Source organism: Pseudopipra pipra, chromosome 13, assembly GCF_036250125.1.
Source record: "Pseudopipra pipra isolate bDixPip1 chromosome 13, bDixPip1.hap1, whole genome shotgun sequence".
Taxonomy (NCBI): domain Eukaryota; kingdom Metazoa; phylum Chordata; class Aves; order Passeriformes; family Pipridae; genus Pseudopipra; species Pseudopipra pipra.
Window position 1 is genome coordinate 5,317,435 of NC_087561.1, and position 18,836 is coordinate 5,336,270.

The window sequence follows — 18,836 nt, forward strand, 5'->3', positions numbered from 1 at the left end:
GCCACTCACATCCCAAGGAGCTGCTTGCAGGGGTCTGGAGATCAAAACTCACCCCCTGCCTTGGGTCCCTCATCAGACACCAAAGGCATTCACACTCCAGAACAGGTTTCTATGAGCCTTTTATTAATACTGTACATTCCTTTGGCGACTGAAATTACTCAGTTTCTAGCTTGCTGTCTTACAGCTCACAGGGGCTTATTATTAATGGCCCAGTAAAACAATATACAGCCTGTTGGTATCTTAATTCAGTAGTCAGTAATGACCAACTTAGAGAAATCATTTTAGACCTATGGGTTTTCTAAGGCCTTTTGAAGGTAATGGCAGTAAAATATGCATATATTAATGTTACTTGCAGAAGGCAGAATATAGTGGCAGTATAAGCAATAATGCAGCACTGTGTAATAAAAATTGAAAATTCTTTTCCCTAAGTGTAAATATAAAATACCTCTGGGGGACATATCTAAAGGAAGAGTGTTTCAATAACACATAGTTAAACTCAAAATTATATTTTTCAAAGCTATCCAAGTATAGTCTAATAAATAAACCATAAAATAAAACAACATTTTACAAGGAAGACTCATACTGTATTTCAAGCTTTTTGCCACTCTTAAAATCATTATTTAATACAGACAGTTTTAGTCACAAAATTTCAAGAGTTTATTCAATATCTTTTATGTGCTTTACAAGGTTATTAGAGAATTTATTTTCTCTTTCCCTTACAGATTGGAAGGTGGGCAGTGATATATGAGCTTTCACATTTTATTTATTCACCAAACTGTTCCAGATGTGATCCCATCATTTATCCACTGACACATCAAACCTGCTGCGTGACCTTTACAGTGACCTCTTTACAACATTTGCTTTCATGCTCTTAAAGTTATAGCAGCTTAACAGTGCTTGCTTCAGTGGGAAGACAAGAGAACTGATATTGGGTTGGGGGGGGCTATAATTTAAAAAGAATAAAAATTTAATTACTCTCCTACAATATGAAAACTAAGTCCAGGTGGGGAACTAGCCAGTAGAGTTATATTTCCAGAAATGTTTCGATCATATTTTATTCCAAACAGTATTTCACTCCATGGATTTGGAATGTACTGGATTTGCACAGGCTACATTTAGCAGGCACTGTCTTACTCCCCTTCTTGTGATTTGTCACAACAATAGGATTCTTGGGTTGATACACCTTTCCTTATTACATATCAGCAAATAGAATGATAGTCCATCTGCAGTCTTCCTTCTTAAAAGAAAAAATTGCTTACAGCACATCCAAAATTTCCATTAACTAAAAAATACCTACATCATTGTGACCTTAGCATTATGCAAAAAACCAGTTTTGGCATCCTATCTTAGGGAGTCAGTGAGTACACAAAATTATTCCAGGTATAGATCATTCATTCCAGGCAGCTCCCTTGCCAGCTGGGAGTTTCCAAGTCTGGTGAACTTTTCCTTAGTACTTTTTTGTTTTATGTACTTCCACACTTGGGCTGATACCAGCAGTAGACATGCCTCTGTTGTGGTTCACACAATATTTATGGCCCAAGAGGTAGCAGAAAATATCAAGAAGCAAACACACACATACATACATGTACATACCCACACAGAGCCTGAATCCAGGAGAGTTCCAGCCAAGGGATGAAGCTTTGAAGGCATCAAAAAGATTCTGCACACCTTCTAGGTAACAACTTCAATTTCACTTAGAAAAATTCCCACTGACTTAAACAGAAGTATTCAAATAATGTGCAAGTAAGAAACAAGTAAAACCTGGGAAAAGATGTAGTGAGAACTTCTGGATAGCCTCTTGATTTCCATGTCATCACCTGTTTGCTCTACCCACACCCACTGCAGATTCATTTCACAAGAATGTTTGGATTGTTGAATTCATATCAAAGCAAAACCTGAATTGCAAAGCACTGAAGAACCCCACAACCTTTTCACAGGTCCTCCTCTCCCTTCTCTCTCTCTCCTGACCACAAAGATGATCACAAAGGTGATCAGGACATAACACCACTGCAGGGCAGACATCTGGCCAGCTGAGGTACCAAGTCACCTGAGCCCACACTGCAGAATCATGGTGTAAAAAAAGAGGAACAGAATAATCCCAGCAAACCCTCCCAGAGCTATACACAGACACCTGTGGTTAACCCAAACACAGGCTTCTATTTCGGTGACTTTAAGCCTAAAAAAACCTAAAAACTGAGCAGAGGTTGAGCCTCTATGGTTTGTGCTCTAAGTAGGAAATCAGATTCACTCCTGCCACAGCGTTCTGAAACTGGGGTTTACTTTTTTTGTTATTTGGTAGAAACAACGAGGTTTCTAAGTAAGATCTTAAAAAGCCTTGGTTTTGTAATATTGGTTCATCAATAATGGAAAAATTACATCAAAGAAAATACACTTGTTTCTTTAGGTGTAAATCAAAACACAAAGCAAAGGTGGTAGAAAACAAATGCATTATCCTCATGTGCTGGGAAAACAGATGAATGGTACAAATAGTAGATCTGAAGATGCCAGCAGGAGAATATCACAAAGCTCTCTGGAAGTACCACTTCCAGGTTAAGTGATCACAGGAAGATTACAGTAACACACCACCAGTAAGTGATTAATTCTCAAAAAAGAAAGGAAGGTGCGGTCCTGTTTTGATCACTTCTCTAGTTCACAGACTTACATTTCAGCTGGAGTCCTACTTTAAATAAACAGAGCTGAGATTTGAAACTTTTTAAATAACACTCAGAAATAAAATTCAAGAGAGCTCCCCTGCTCACTTTCTATCGCTTATCCCTGCTGGCAAAGGAAATGCAACTGTTGGCTTTTGAAAGCCACAAATTTGCAAGGGTCTGGGGCGTGAGCTGGCAGGAGGCTCAGACTCCTTGATGTTTGTAATTGAAAAGGACATGAAGTAATGAAGTAATTTCCCTGTCCCTATTCTCCATGTTTATCAGAGGCCTGTCTGCAGTGGAGGAAGGGTGACAGGGTAATCTGAGCCTCCACAGAAAACCTGCTTTTTCTCCAAAGTTATTTAGATTTCCATGAGCGCTGGCAGAATTTTGGAAGGAGTCCAGGCGAATGAAGGAATTCGGCTGCTCTGAAAATATCATGCAGGAACTTTAAAAATTGAACTGATTTATGCCCTGTAATGTTTTCAATACTGTATAAATTAAGTTTGAGTTCCTAGCCCGGATTTTAAGGAGAAATTTTATATGTTATGAGCCATGAAAGAACTAGAGGAAAAAATATCTTATTGTATGATAATTCCACCTCTCCTATAAGAAGTGCTAGACTTTGCATATATAATGTGTTCAAAGGAATAATATGGAAAACGCATTACTTCGTAACATCAAAGGATGTTCCAGAATACCTTCAGGTCCTGACAGCTATTTGGAGTTTGCTAATATCACACAGCACTCTGAAATATATTAGCAATAGAAAGTCTGTATGTTCTGTTCACCACTGGCTGACTGTAGAGCTGGGCTTGGGAAGAGTGTAAGCTTCTGAGGTGCAGCATCTAGAAATTGTAACCTAATTGAGGGGGAAAATTATCTCCTACAGAGGAATGCTTGGAGCCACCTTTAGTCTTTCATGTGCAGATGGCAATGCCTGGGTGTTTTTCCCTGGCTGATGTGCCAGCCTGTGTCAAGTACTCCGAGCAGGGATGGCCACGGCACAGTCTCGGGAAGTCCTCTAGCGTCAATAAACAGCCCTGTGCTTTCTGAGGCTCTATGATGAACTGTGAGGTTTTCAAAGGAACCACAATTTGCACATCTAACAAACATAAATATGTTTATCCATGGTGCCTTGTCCTCTTTCAGATGGAGATACAGCTGTAAATAGCTAAATATATTTCCCTCTTTTAATCAGCCATGGACACAACCTCAGCTGGGAATCTAAAGGTTGAGTCACAGTTGATCCCCAATTTGATTAATCACTGGTCTCCTCTGAGGTTTGAATCTTGTTTCTGGTTCAGAGGTCAGCACACACAAAAGGCCATTACCAGTGAGCTTCCCCTGTGCTAACAAACACCCACTCCAGCCCACGCCACAGCTGTACACCCGAGAGCTGCAGAACACACACTCAGGGCTCAAGCTGGTCCCCAGCTTCAAGCCCCGAGGAGGAGCATCAGGAGGTTGAGATGAGGAAGCTGCCATTCAGAAGTGTGAAAACAGAAGCTTAGGAGGAGATCGCTTTCATCTGGAGCCTGAAAGAATAATTGTGAAGTTAGCAGAAACCAACAGAGACACCAGAGAAGTGAAATTACAAAATTAAAGCTGTGCTGGCTGCCAAACTCCCCTCCAGGAAATCAGGAGAGTGAAGCAGGTGAGGAGCCATTCACCAGGCAGACAGGAAAGAAAAAAAGTTATTCATCAGGCAACTCTTTCAGAAGCAATGTGTACCTTCAGCATGCAGATACGTGTGGGGTTGTCACTGACATTCCCCATGGAGTGGAAGGGAGCAGAATCTATTGTCCAGAACTGCTGTTATGCACCACTGTTTTTCCATCCATGCACTTTGAGTCATCTTTTCAAAAGAGAGCTCTGAATTTTCTGGTTGCAATCTTCAGTCCATGATTACTTGTAACCAGTGTCATCACCTGGCACATATTTGTGTGCAAGCATCCAACTCCATGCCTTTCCAAATGCAAATGAGACAACTATTATACCAAAGATTTGGTACAAATGAATGTGTATGGGCAGATTAAATAATTAAAAAAAAATAAAATTTAAATAAAACCCCAATAGTTCTCTTCCAGGACAGATGTTTCTCTCTCTCTATGGTGTGCCATTCATAGTATAGCTGTCACACAGCTCTTTGAATCAAGGCAACAACTCCTCTCATCCTGCCTTTTGTGACATTAACAGTTTGAACCCCTTTTTGCCTGTTGGGAAAGGCAACAATCCCACCCTTTCAGCAAACCATCACACTAAGCATATACCATTCTTTTTTTTTTCAAAGTGCAGAATTTCTGCCCCCCACCACATGTCCACCATCCAGGCATGCTTAAAGCATGAACTACAAGTAACCCAGGACAAAACCCCCACCTTTCATACCTGTAAAAATGAAACAGTGATAAAATACAAAGCTGTTCTTAGTTCTATGGAGAAAACTAGAATTTTAACCTATTGGGAGTGGGTGTTTCCACAGACACTCTCAGCAGAGTGGAGAGAGACCCAGATTTACAGTGTGATTAAAATTGTATTTTTACATTTTATTTTCCACTATGTGGCTTTTTCCCCCCTCTGCTGTAGTATTCTGCAGGCCTTAAAGAAGTGTCCCTGTATCTTAGTACACAGAGGTCTTGGGATATTACTTGAAAACAGTACACCAGGAGGAAATTGTGCAATCAATTCCATGAGAATGCCTCCCTCAGCAATAAACACTGCCTGTGCCAAATAAATGGGTGATGTGCGTCATAAATTTCCTTTTCCTGTCAGAGCAGCCACAAGAAATGGATGAAGTTATGCACATTTGTATAAAAATAAAAATGTGTTATTTGCTCTACAGCGCGCTGCGGACAGGACGCCAGAGCTGCACCGTGCCTGCCCGGGCTCCCAGCGCCGCACAGCCCAAGGCACAGCTCCTCACACACAAAGGAAAGCACTGCCAGCTTTTCTCACAGTCATATCATGCCAGTTCCAGCCTAACTGTTCACAAACAATGAAGGAATGCCTTAATTTTATTTTTTTTTTTGCGTTCATCTTAAGCCCCTGTCAGAGATCACTTGTTGTCAAAGAGGAGGTGTTTACCACTTGCTGCAAATCAAACCTAGGCACACAGTCCTGGCTGAACAGCCCAGTCTTGACAGTCCAAAGCCACTAGCTGCTGCACTGAGAAGTCAGGATCTTTTATTCTTTTTTTCTTCTAGGTAGTATTTCTCCCACTGACTGAGCCTACAGAGTAAGAAACTTGCTTTGCATTTACATCCCAAGGATGTAACCCACCACCCTTACACATTCAGCTCAGCTCCTCATCTGGCATAGATAAACACAGGACACCAATTTAATGCTCCACAGAAAGCTCACTCCAAATGGGCATTCAGACTATGGCAACAAGTTTGGATTACTTTATTCTATTTATTTTACTATTCTTTATTCTACCCTGTACATTGTTGTTCCTAACTGCAGATGAGTGTTACTTGCTGCAACCAACAGCAAGAGCCTCTGACCCTGAGCCCCTCCATGTGCTGTGCAGTGACACTTCCACATCCCCTCACACATCTCCAAAGGCTGTTCCTGCCCAGGACAGTCACCGACACAAAGCAGTATCATCTCTGCCTCTCCGTTGCCTCTGCTCACATCCCTCCTCATCTCTTCTTTACCAGCCACTTGTATAAGATTCCTGGCTCAACTGGGGGACAGAGAGAGCTGTCAACACTGATATATTAGAAATACAATTCAAGCAGCTGCTATTTGTGGTTTATTTTTATATGACTTTATTTTTTTCCCCTCAGACTGATCTCCATTTCTATAATATTATTCTTTCTCCTAGGTCAAACAACATCTGTCATATAAAAAGGAAAGTAAACTCATTTGGATTATCAAGTTTACATCTTTCCATTTATATTTTACTTTATTTGCCTAACTAGGAATTGTCCTGCTCTGCCCTCTGATACTTTATGAACTACTGGGTCCATAGGAAGATCTTGGCATTACTTTAGCATCCATAACCACTCCACGGGCCTTAACCTGACAAACCACAACTGCTCCACAGCAGGATTTACAGGCTGTGTCCATACTGCCCTGAGAAGTGGGGAGCAGAGCAGACCCTCCTCCCACCCTTGCTGCCTGCTCTGTAGGTGCAAGGGGCTGCATCAACAACCTGCAGTACCTGCTGCTGCAGAGAGCTTGCTCTGGTCACAAAAGAAGTCACCAATGACTGTCTTTAACAGTCAGTGTAGGCACGACTATAATGTGTCAAAAAACCTACAGAGACATGACATAGGCAACTGTAACCTGCCCTAACTCTCTAAGGTTAAGGTATGTGGTCACCTTCACCAGCTGGGCATCTGGCCCTGGGCTGGCTGCAGGGCTGGTCCCAGCAAGCAAGGGCACTCTGTCCTGTTAGGACTCACAAACAGTGACCCAAACCAACCCAAAAAGTGAAAACCAAGTTCCTACATCCAAACCTGATTTAGTCCAGTGAGAGTGAAGCTATTCAAACCCATGGAGGGCTCTGCAGCTCTGGCTCTGGCCTCTGTGCCTGAGGACCACTGGCAGCACTCAATGTCTTTGTTTCACTCTTCTACTTCGCAAAGAATAGAGCTACAGGAAAAAAAAAATTAAAAGGAAAAGTCCCAGCTCTTTGGAGGCGCAAGATGAAATCAATGTTATTGATTTGATCCCAGCTGGCATTTCATACATTGAAACACCAGTCTTCCCCTCTCCAAGTCAAGAGTTAGAGCAAGCAGGACAGAGAAAGATGACAGCAGTTGCCCAGATGTGATCCTCATGAGAAAAGCTGTTATTCTCATGTTTGGTCACTGCTGAGAAGAGCAATTTGTTCAGCCATCAGAGGACAGATCCACACAGGAGCCAATGAAGAAAGGACTCTCTTGAGGGCAGGTAGGGACCTCAGGAAGCCAAAGAAAACTCTGATGAGGCCACATCATTTTTCCTGTGGCTCATAGCTGACCTTTAGCGCTTACTTTCCTCTTCTGCTGCTACCTCTGTTTTTTCTAGCAATAGCGAGGATCAGAGCTGTAATAGTTTCCATCACGTCTTCCATAAAAAAAACCTTGACTTTTCCATAAGGCTTTGCTCTAAGAAAATGACAATTTACAAACATGAAAATCTTTGCTGGTACTTCCTAAGGTTAAGAAAAAAAAGGCTATCTCCATATGTTCGCATTTGTTCTTTTAGGTAAGTAGCATGTTCCCTCTAATTCTTCTAAATTGCCAGGACATGATGGATCTCCACAGCAGACTTTCTCCCCCTGAAGACAGTATAAAGAGCTCACAGTGTGAACAACCATGTGTAGGACTGATTTTCATTCTGGTCTGAACCTTCAGTATATTTCTGAACAGCAGCAGAACCTCTATTGCTTATCATGAGAGCAGTAATTTTGCTGTCACACAGCTGGCCACAGGAACATCCCCCCCAGTTGTGTATGCTTTCTGTTAAGGATGGAATCCCAGAAGAGCACAAGAATATCCCTGTGTGCCCTCTTCCTCCCATACGCAGTTGAGGTAGGAACATGAAAGTGGCCTAACTTCAGTTCTAGAGGCAACATGAAGGACACCTTCCTGCTCCTCACAACGAGATTCCCGTTGTGACACCAAACTCAGATGTGTCCTAGGGGTAAGGGTGCAACATGCCTGACATCTCCCTGCAGCTCAGGTGGCTCAGGTGGGAGGATGGAAGCAGCTGCACCATCTCTCATGCTCAAGGGCTGTTACAAAATCCACCGAGGGGCTTACAGCCAGACAAGCGAAGTCTTGCAGGCCTTCAGTCAACACACAAAGACCAAGCACCTACAGAAAAATGTTCCCAACATCATCTCTTTCACCTAGATTTTCTTGTTGAAACTTGACAGGAAACAGGCACTTTTGCTGCAGCTGGTAACAATCAGCCTCCTGCACCCAGCACCTGCCCCTTTTCTCCACTGTCAGCTCTGTCCCACGGCAAGGCATGGACCTCCAGGCTCTGTCGTGTCCAAACACCCTCTGCCAAGATACCCAAGAAATCAAGGGAAAAGTTTTGAAGTGAAAGCATCTATAGCTTAGAATTATAGTGCTCCTTGTCTAGAAAAACTGCTGGGAGTTGCAAAAGAGCGGGATTTTGTACAATAGTTTGAATAGCTGATGGTTCCAGTTCAGTCCAAGAGCCTCACAAGAAGGGCCTGACTTGAAGCCTGAAGTATTTCTGTTCCCAAGGGCACAAGGGTATGGAGAATCGTGCCACGGTTTTTATGGTTAACTGAATATTTCTTTTCAATCCCTGAAGGGCTTGGGGTTTGTTTGAATTGTGAATGATGGCTCCTGTCCCAGCTCTGTGTGTGACACAGTCCTCTAGTGACAAAGTTCACACACTGAGCCTCAGTCAAGAATCCACATGTACCCTGAAAGTTGCTGGCACCCAGAGCGTATAATTAAGATCATATGAGACTCGGTATTTCTTTCCCTCGCCCAGTTACATCCAAGAAAAGGGCCAAATAAATTTCTTTGCCCTTAAGAATTGGAAGGTAAATCCTGTAATTTGATTTTTCCTTACATGCTGTCATTTCTAGCTGTAATTTCTATTTAAATGTTTCTTTACACTCCTCACAACCACCATTGTCATGGTACATTATGGCATGATCTTTTTCCGCAAGATAGCAAGGCAGCATTTTCAAAAGCAGCTAAAAGGGTTAAAAGCACAAGTCCCCAGTCAAAATCTTTCCAGGATGAATGGTTCTATGAGCAAGGAAGTTATGTGAGCAGCACAATGTGGATTCTCACCTCAGTGGTGCCAAGAGATTATTTTGGCAAGTTACTCTAAAGACCTGAATTTAAAGGGATAAAAGGTTGGTTTGGCAAGTTGAAATAGCAAGTATAATTCCACTGATTTTATAGCAATAGCCAATCCTGCTTCAGGGGATTTAAACAGCAAGAATAATAGGTTTTCCTTTTCTTATTAGAGGCCTATTTTATCATTTTGTGCATCAGTCCGTTGATTGCTGTATCAGTCAATGAAGAGGGAAAAAAGCCCTAGTTTTGAGAAATATTAATTGCTATCATTTAAGGTGCTATCATGATTGTGACTTATACCTTACAGCTCAACGTACATACAGACCTAAAATTCTCAGCCTTCCTTCAGTGTTCACAACTGGTTAAGAGAAGAGCAGAAGAAATGGATATTTTGACAGTTTGACAAGTGCATTTCTTACCTGGCACAACTGTGTTGTATGGACTGGCCCTGGGCATTGATTGACAAGCTTACCATAATCCAAGGGAAAGCAAAATAAGCTTGCCTCTTGTACAGCTCAAATTAAATCAGCTGTCCTCTATAGCTGGGTAAATTCAGAGCAACATGCTGAACTTGCTCTGAATATACACCAGGGGGAAAAAAAGGAAGATTTTAGTACTGACTTTTCATGATTGGAAACAGCCATGGCATTGTGAACTCCTTTGAGTGTAGAAGGAAAGCCACATCTGAGAGTTTCAATGGTCAGTTTGAGTAATATTCCATGCCCTGCCTTCAGTTTGATTGCTGAGCTTCTCCTCTTCAAAAGCAATGGCTTTGATTTCTTTTCATCCAAATCTATGTGGAAAAAAAGTATTTTTCACCCTCCTGCACAGCCTGTAAGTAACAATCCCTTCACTGGAGATGGGACTCCTTCAGGAGCCAGAAGTGAGTTGACTTTTCCTGGGCAGGGGTGGAGGAGAAGCAATGTAATAGGGAAAAACAAACCAACCCCCTGGCTTGGGGTAGGACAGAAAGAAGCAAGAAAAGAGGAAACCGTAAAAGAAGAGAAGAAATGGGTGGAAGGAAACAAGAGAAACACAGAGAGAAATAAATACTCTGGAGAAAAATATAACTGACTTCAAAACTCCCAACATCTGTTAGAGTTAATGGGAAATCCTTTGTGCTCCTCAGATTTCCTCTTAGATGATGAATGGATGCAGTGGGAAGAAGCCTGTGGAGGGAAATCCAGCTCTCTCACCTTTGTGCACAGGTTCTGCAGGGCTACTCTTGGTTGCCTTATGCTACACTGGTGCAGTGGCCAACACTGCTGACAATATTCCAGGTGGGAGCTAATGCCTTTACCAGCAATAGACACACCACCTCTTTTAGATTTTATCCTGTCCCTCCATTAATGCAGCCTTGTGTCTTGCTTGCCCTTTTGCTACGGATGTGATCTAGGCAGACAGTTTCAAGGATTTTTCCAAAAGAAACTAACCCCACACACACATCAAATCCCTCTCTTCATTCCTCTGCTGAATGCTTGCTCTGTTAAGGCATATTCCCCAGACCAATTCACTGCTTGCAGATTAATTACTCTGCATTTCTCCACATTTAATTCCATTTTGTCATTTGTTAGCAGAGTCATTGAAGAGATTTTGGCCCTGGTGAATCTGCTGAGGTTATGCACAGACTTGGGGAGACCTTACACCAAATTATCTCTTCCCTCAACCCACTGCAAAGCTGGAGTAACTTCTCAGACCTCAGCAGCTTCATGTGCACACAGTGTTTCTGAGGAGCAGGCTCAGCAAATAGACTGCTCTGAAACACGTGGCAGTGCAGCAGGGCTGGCAGCCCCTTGACATGGCCCCAGAGGAACTGGTGACTTCAGACCATGACAACTGCTCCCACCCAACAGAGACATGAAAGGACTCCTGGCTGATCAGGCTGGGAAGTCAGAAGGAGGTCTAGCTAGGACACTTTGCTGCTGGTGGTGCCAAACCCAGGCTGCCTTAGAGACATGAGCATGGTGGGGCACCTTTGTGCTGTCTGGATTACACATCACAGAGATCCTGAAACAGTCCCAAGAACAGCCTTCTGCCAGCTTGAAAAGTTTTCATCTGTGCTTATTGTCTCATACCTGCCCTCGAGCTGGTTTTGATCCAACAGCCTCTATTACCTCCTCTTCCTTTACCTTTTGCCTTAGCTATTAATCTCTGATGTGGAACTTTGTGAAATGCTCTTTGAAACTCTAAGCATACTGCTGAATTCCCCTTATCTAGCCTGGCAGTAATATCTTCAAAGAACTCCAGGAGGTTAGTTAAGTATGACCTCCTCTAGCTTCAAGCTCAGCTTCCCAGCAAGCCCTTCACTCCTTTGCTAGAGATGAGAGGAAGAGGACAGGGAACTCTGGGACAAAGAGGCACATCACTGTTACAATACAGCCAGCAGCAGACACAGCACCACTCCTGCTGCCCAGCACATTTTTAAATTACCTTGGCGACACCAGGCTCTCTGACTGCACCTTCTGTTTCACCAGGACCCAATGCAAATCACATCTCCAAGGCAAGCTGCCATTACCCACTCAGGGGAGGACTTCCAGAGGGGCACCAGGGATTTCTGAAATAATGCTGGGGACCCAGCTGCACATCCTGCATCTCTGGATAGCCCCTCTAGTCCCTTTAATTTCTACCTGTTCTCAGGTTCTCGTCTTTCATGCCCTCCAAACATGGTGCCATTTCAGTCTTACATAATGCTACAGCAAATGTTTTCACCATGAAGTTGTCCAAACACTAGAACAAGCCTCCCCAGAGAGGTATCCCTGCCCTTGGAGACACCTGAAAATCAGACAGTCAAAGTCCTGAGCAACACTGCCTAACTTCAAAGCCAGCCCTAATTTGAGCAGGAAGGTGGACCATAGGATATATTAGAATAAGGTATATTGGTGATTTTTATCTTCCCTTTGGACCCAGTCCCACATTCCAGCTCTTAACTGGTGATCCCAGGAACCCAAGCCTAATGGTAACCTATCCAATGCCCTGCCAGAACCTTGGCTGAGGTTAGGTACAGCTTGGTGAGTTTCCTCCCTTCTGCTCAGCCCAAGTAGTATTTAAAGTTTATCTCTACAATGAAACGAGTCCAGGGTTTAATTTTACCTCCATTTGCAATGTGCAGAATTTCCCCTTGCACTGTGCTTCCTGCTCCCTCAGAGCACCTTGCTGTGTTTCCATTCACACATCATTTCTTGCTGGTTTCTCATTTACATCATAATACCAAAGTTGCTGTTTACACTGAGCTGCACAAAGGTATGTTTTACATCTTACTGTGGTGTGATCATTAACATCACACTGCTGGCCCCAGGGAGTTTCATGACTGGATTCAGATCCATCTGTCCTGTGTTCCCAATAGGGGTTCCCCCTGCAGGCCTGAATATTTTGGCAGGAGACAATTCAAAATGTGCAAAACACTACATGTCAGGCAGAATGTGTTACCTTAAATGATGAACTATTATATGAATGTGCTTGTTGCTTTGTATCTTACCTCTTTAAAGAGCAGCCTCTTCAGAAATCATGGTGCAATCTGTGCTCCATCACAATAAAAGTGCTAGGTACACCTGCAGTGAGGTAAACTCCCTTAACACGCTCAACCTATAGATAAAATCCCCTCAAAAGAATAAAAAAAGCCATGAGATGCCATTCCTTATTTACAACTGATACAAGGTTACAAGATTTTGGTGTATTCCCTTTATAGGTGTGCATCTCAAAGGTGTATATATAAAGATTCTACCACATGTATCTGCATAGTCTGGAAACTAAACTAAAGGCACACATGGCAGTGCTGCAGATTTCACCCACATAGCCACAGCTCTGAGCATTAATCATGGGGGGAGCCAGGTGTTACAGTGTGCCAGCAGCCACGCTGTCCACAGCCAGTGGGATCCAGGCAGGGGGAAGGAGACATCTGCTTTGGAAGTAAACATCCACCTGGCAACCTAGGTGAAAACATGAGCTACAGAGAAAAATGAGGATGGTGAACATGTCTTTTCCTTATAGGAAGTCCCGTAGAGGTTCTCTCACTTTGGGGGTTGGCTTCAGTAGGAGATCATCCCTTTTTTATTTCTCCTCAGTTGTATTTACACCTAGGGCTTACTGCAGCTGCCCTTGAACTCCCTCCCACTGTGTCTATCTACTGTTTGCTCAAGTACATTAGAACAGATACTTCAAGATTAAATCTTAAGGAGCATGTGTGGATGGACAAAATCTGGTAACATTTTACCTTCAAGTGTGAAAACAGAACTTAGCTCACTTTCTGCCATCTCCTCCTCTATGTCCTTGGAGGGAAGAGACACTTTTATCTGCACTGGTGGGAAATGTCTCCTCAGCGTTGAGGACAAAAAGTCATTCCTGACACTTGGCACAGAGTAGGCTCAAAATTACAGCCTGAAAGTGGCTGGGTTCTGTGAAGGAAATATGAAAAAAAAATTATCGAATAATAAATTTGACAGAACTTATCCTAAACAATAGCAATCTCTGTAGGCTTCTCAGAAGTTGCAAGGCACACACTTGCAAACAGAGGTGCCCTCAGGAGAGATCCACAACACAAACTGGGCCCCTAGGCTGGCTTTGGGCTGCATCCTTTCATCTGTAATACACAGCTCAGGCTGACCTTTAACTAGGAAAAATAAAAAAGGGAGGTGACTGTTACTGAGTCACACAGAGGGGAAAAAAATAAGGTGTGAATTACGATGGGGATGAATGGAGAATATTTAGAAAATCCTGGGAGGCAGAGCATTTCGAGAAGGCTTTTGGATGGGGCAGACACACTAGCAGCACTGGGTTTGCAGAAGTAGTTGCTCTGGTGCAGGTTTGCCATCAGGTTTCCCTTGGTTTTCTCAGGGTATATGTCTGAAGTCTGAGATTTTAAAATCCATGGGCACTTTCGAAAATCTTTGTTCCTTGTATATTCCCACAGTGCTCCAATAACTGTGTAGCCTTGAATTTACTTAGCACTAAGTGCTGCTACAAGGGTCAGGACAAGTATCTGTCTAGGAAGCTGCTGGGTCCAGATCCAGCAGATTCAGCCCCAAGATATGGCAGGGAAACCACCTCATTCTCTATCCCCTACTGCAAGGAACAAGCCAAAAGAGAAAGGGAGAATCCTCAACATCTGTCCAGTGCTCACAGAAGAAAAAGAAGAAAAAAAAATCTCAGGATTGCTCTTTTTCCTCCAGTGTAAGGCTACAAAGTCAATATAATAGTTGATACCAACTATTATAGTTGATACCACAGATACCAACCTGGCTTTAACAAGCTGTGGCACAGTCAGCAACACGGTGGTGACAGAAGCATGTTATCCATCAGAGGCTGGATAATAATCATCACCAATTCATTCACTTTCTTGAGAGAGCTTTGCAACCAGTGGTGGTCACTCTATCTTTTGCTACTGTGCTCACCCCACACAGAGTATGTGGCCTGAAGCAAGTTCAGCCACACTCGTGGCTACAGAAGGAACAGAAGAACCCTCCTGGCTGACTTACCTCCACATGGACCATCCACGTCACAAACTCAGACATGGCTCCAGGATCCCTGCCCTCAACAACAAGCTGAAAGTTGCCTTTACTTGGGGCTGCAGGGGGGAACCCAGAGACTGTGCTTGCTGCAGTGCAACCTCACGCCAGTCAGAAGAGTCGTGCAGAGGAAGGTGGAGAAAAAAGAAATCACCGAGAATTAATCAAGCCATCATCAGTGGCTCCAGGTGCAATAGCTGTACAAGAAAAACAAATAAATCAACCCATGGTTAAAAATAGCCTTTTTGATTACTGTCTTCAGTCTTCGTCTAAAGACATCGTAACGACATAGTGTTCTCTCAGGAACTAACCCTTGGCCCATACTTTACAGCTCCTGCCCTTAGAGCCAGTCAATACTCGCAGAAGGTAGAGAGGTAGGTTGATCAGAGGTAAAAGAGACCTGTACTGTACACATTTGCCCCTGCTGGACCCCTGGACGCTGCCCACAGGGGAGGAATGCCCAGCACCTTCATGGCCACGCACAAGCCTTCACAGCCAAAAAGCCGCGTCAAGCGAGTGCAGCCATCAGCCACAGCCCACGGAGGGCTCACTTTGGGCAGCTGACCTCGTAGGAGATGCTCATATGGATGCCTGCGTGTCCCAACAGGGGCTGCAGTGCTGCACCTCTGAACTCGCACCCGCCTGGGTCTGCAAAGGCACCCCCAGCACAGGCGCGTCCCTCCCTCGGGGCAGCCGCCGGTCCCGGGGGGCTCCGCTCGGGTCCGCGTTCACGAACCGGGAGAGATGGAAGAGGCAAAGCAGGGACACAAGTAACGCGTTTGTTAATTGAAACTCCTTTAGGTGAATTTTTAAACGTCACCGCCCCCTTAACAGAAAAACCCGCGCTGTCCCCAGTGTCGCCGTTTCCAAGCAGGTTCTCACCGAGGGCTCTCCGGCCGAAGGGGAAAATCCTGAGTTTAAGGCTCAGAACCGACCCCCGGCGGGGCCCGGCCCGCGGAGCCGCGGGGGACGGCGCCACCTGCTGCCCCCGCCTGGCACTGCAGGCGCGGCCCCGGCCGGGAGCGGGGCCGGGAGCGGGGCCGGGAGCGGGGCCGGGAGCGGGGCCGGGAGCGGGGCCGGGAGCGGGGCCGGGAGCGGGGCCGGGAGCGGGGCCGGGAGCGGGGCCGGGAGCGGGGCCCCTCACGTTAAACTCACCGCCCCGGCTGCTCCATCACGGTCAGGCAGCGGGCGCTCCCGTTGCCCTCGCGAACGGTCCCGTCCGTCCCGCAGCCCCGCCGAGCCCGTGCCCCCAGCCACGCCCGGAGGCGGTAAATGCGGCCACTGAGTCCCAGGGCTTGTGTTTGAACCCCCAGGTGGCCTCAGCTAATCTTAACTGTGGCATCTTCCCGTGTCCATGTTCCTGTGGGGAAAGGGCAAAGGGGAGTGAGCAGTACCTGTGTCCATCTGTCCTATTTTGATACAATCTCTGTTATATTTCCTTTATCCATCATCCCAGTTATTAGTCATAGAATCACAGAATACCCTAAGTTGGCAAGGACCTACAAGGATCATCTAAGTCCAACTCCTGGCCCTGCACAGGACAGCCCCAAGAATCCCATTATGTGCCTGAGAGCATTTTTTTCCAAACACTTCTGGAAGACTGTCAGGCTTGTGGGGCCGTAACCACTGTCCCGGGGAGCCTGTTCCAGCGCCCAACCACCCTCTGGATGAAGAACCTTTTCCTAATATACAACCTAGACCTCCCCTGATACAGCTTCATGCCCATCATGTCACTGGTCACCAGAGAGAAGAGATCAGTGCTGCCCCTCCACTTCCCCTTGAGAGGAAGCTGTAGACCCCGATGAGGTCTCCCCTCAGTCTCATCAGCTGGCCCAGACTTTTCAGCCTCTCCTCACACCAAAGTCTTCCCCTGGATCCAACTGGTGGATAATAAACTCCCACATTATTACATGAAGAGTCCATCATATGTAAACCAGTCCCACCAGTGCTGGGCATCACAGTGAGGCACCTGAGCCCTACTGCCCCCAACATGCACTGCTGGGCCCTACATATCCCACAGGGCCTGCTCAGATGTGCAGTCCTTCCTTTCCTGCATTTACTCAAGCAATATTCATTGCACCTCTACCACAAATTAAACACTGTTTGAAGTGTAATGCCATCTACTCCTATTTAAAGAGGAAAAATCACTCTGATTATGCTCCTTGCTTGCAGCTTCTGTTTGCTTGCTCCAGCATTCTTCTGCAGCTCAGTGTTTACATAGGGTACACAACCTGTAAGTCTAAGATTTGATTATACAGAAAGATGTTCCAGGAACCTTACACATGAATACATGGCCTCAGTGTAGTCTGATTCATCCAGATTAATTTTTTCAGACTTCTGACCTCACATCATTTGCTCAAGAATGTTCTCATTTGTCCAAGTACCACCAACTCTGACAGCAACAAGTCCTCACCCCATAACTATGTGTCCTCCTGCTGGCATCTGGCTCAAGGAGTCTCTGACAACTACAAAGAATAAGAGTTGGAGCTTTTCTGAGCTTGCAAGGAGAAGATACATGGTCCCTACTGGAAAATCCTGAAAACCATGTAGTTCTTCTGAAATCATGCTTGAAAATAGATCCTCTGACTCACTAAATACTGAGTCACTGACCTGGCTCCACAGGATGAACCACAATCCTGCACTGTCCAGACCTCCATTGTTGGCTCAACACACCACAGCCACTCAACATCAGCAACCACATCCAGCCAGAAACTCACTGCCCAAAAGCCTCAGGATCTGCACAGTGCAGTCTTCTCCCTTATACCAGGTGAATCGTGGCTATGGATGGTGGAGTGCTTTCTCCCATCCTCCATTCATTGAGAACAGTGTAGTGTCCGAACAGAAGTGCCAAATTTGGTACTGGGATAACAGAACAAATTCAAGTAGCATTGACACATTTCCACAGCATAATAATCAATAGTGATTGTGTATCTCAACCACCTTGTAAACAAGCAGCAATGAACATGTACTTTGACATGAGCAAGACAACAAAGCTTTAATGTCTCTAGGTTATTTCTTGCTTTTTAATCAGTATAGGTTGATATAACCCACCTCTGCTGTACTTTTCTACCAGTATGGCACATCCATCTAGCTGTTTGTGGGACTGGCATCTCTACACACCTCTACTGTTGAAATAAAGACAAGAAAGGAAGGGGATTGGAAACATGATTCAAATCTTAAACATAACTTGACAACTACTAGACAAAAGATAACAGGGTGACATTTCCATAAACTTACACATGATATAGGCGTATGTGAGTTAAACCAGCAAAAGGACATGGCTCAGATCTTTTCTGCTCTCTCAGAAGACTTTAACGTCATTTAATGGGCCTCACTGAAAAGATGGGGCCAACAGTTACAAATGTAACCACAGCCTTGCAAAAGCTTGGTTCAAACTCGTAATCTGCTAAACGTAGCTGGTGTAGTGTTGGGGAAGTCATTAAACTCCAGAGCTTTCATGTAGTCAGTGGTGCAGCTATGGAATTTGCAAAAGAATTAAGGAAATTGTTAGAAAAAAATATGTCTCTTCTCAGCGGCTGCATTGTCCAATGGAAAAAAAGAGAAACACCTCACATGTGTGCAGTGAAAAGAAGCTCACTGAAATCTGTGATGCCATGGTAATGGAGATTCTTTTGATTTTTGGCTACTTCCTTCATCAATGGGCTTATTACTGTAAAAAAATTAAAGAAGAAAACAAAATACAAATATTTATCAGTGTGTTCCATTAAAAATTCAGAATATTACCATTATTTTCAGCTATGTTAAAAAAAGCATGTTATTACTGAGATGGATCACTTATCCATCTTTATTAATAATTCCCTATTGTGAAAAAGACGAGTATCATTTTCCTTACACCTTTAGGGAACAAACAATTTTCCCATTTTCTACGACACTAATACACT

At 44.3% G+C, this 18,836-nt stretch overlaps 1 long non-coding RNA gene across 1 annotated transcript; it reads right to left on the reverse strand.

Annotated features, from left to right (window-relative positions):
* Positions 1-633: 633 nt before the first annotated feature.
* Positions 634-14,620, reverse strand: LOC135421370 (uncharacterized). The gene is made up of 2 exons (XR_010433977.1): positions 6,239-14,620; positions 634-4,189 (listed from the first exon to the last, which is right to left on the reverse strand). It is a non-coding gene; the product is annotated as an uncharacterized LOC135421370 (long non-coding RNA).
* Between the last annotated feature and the right edge of the window lie 4,216 nt (positions 14,621-18,836).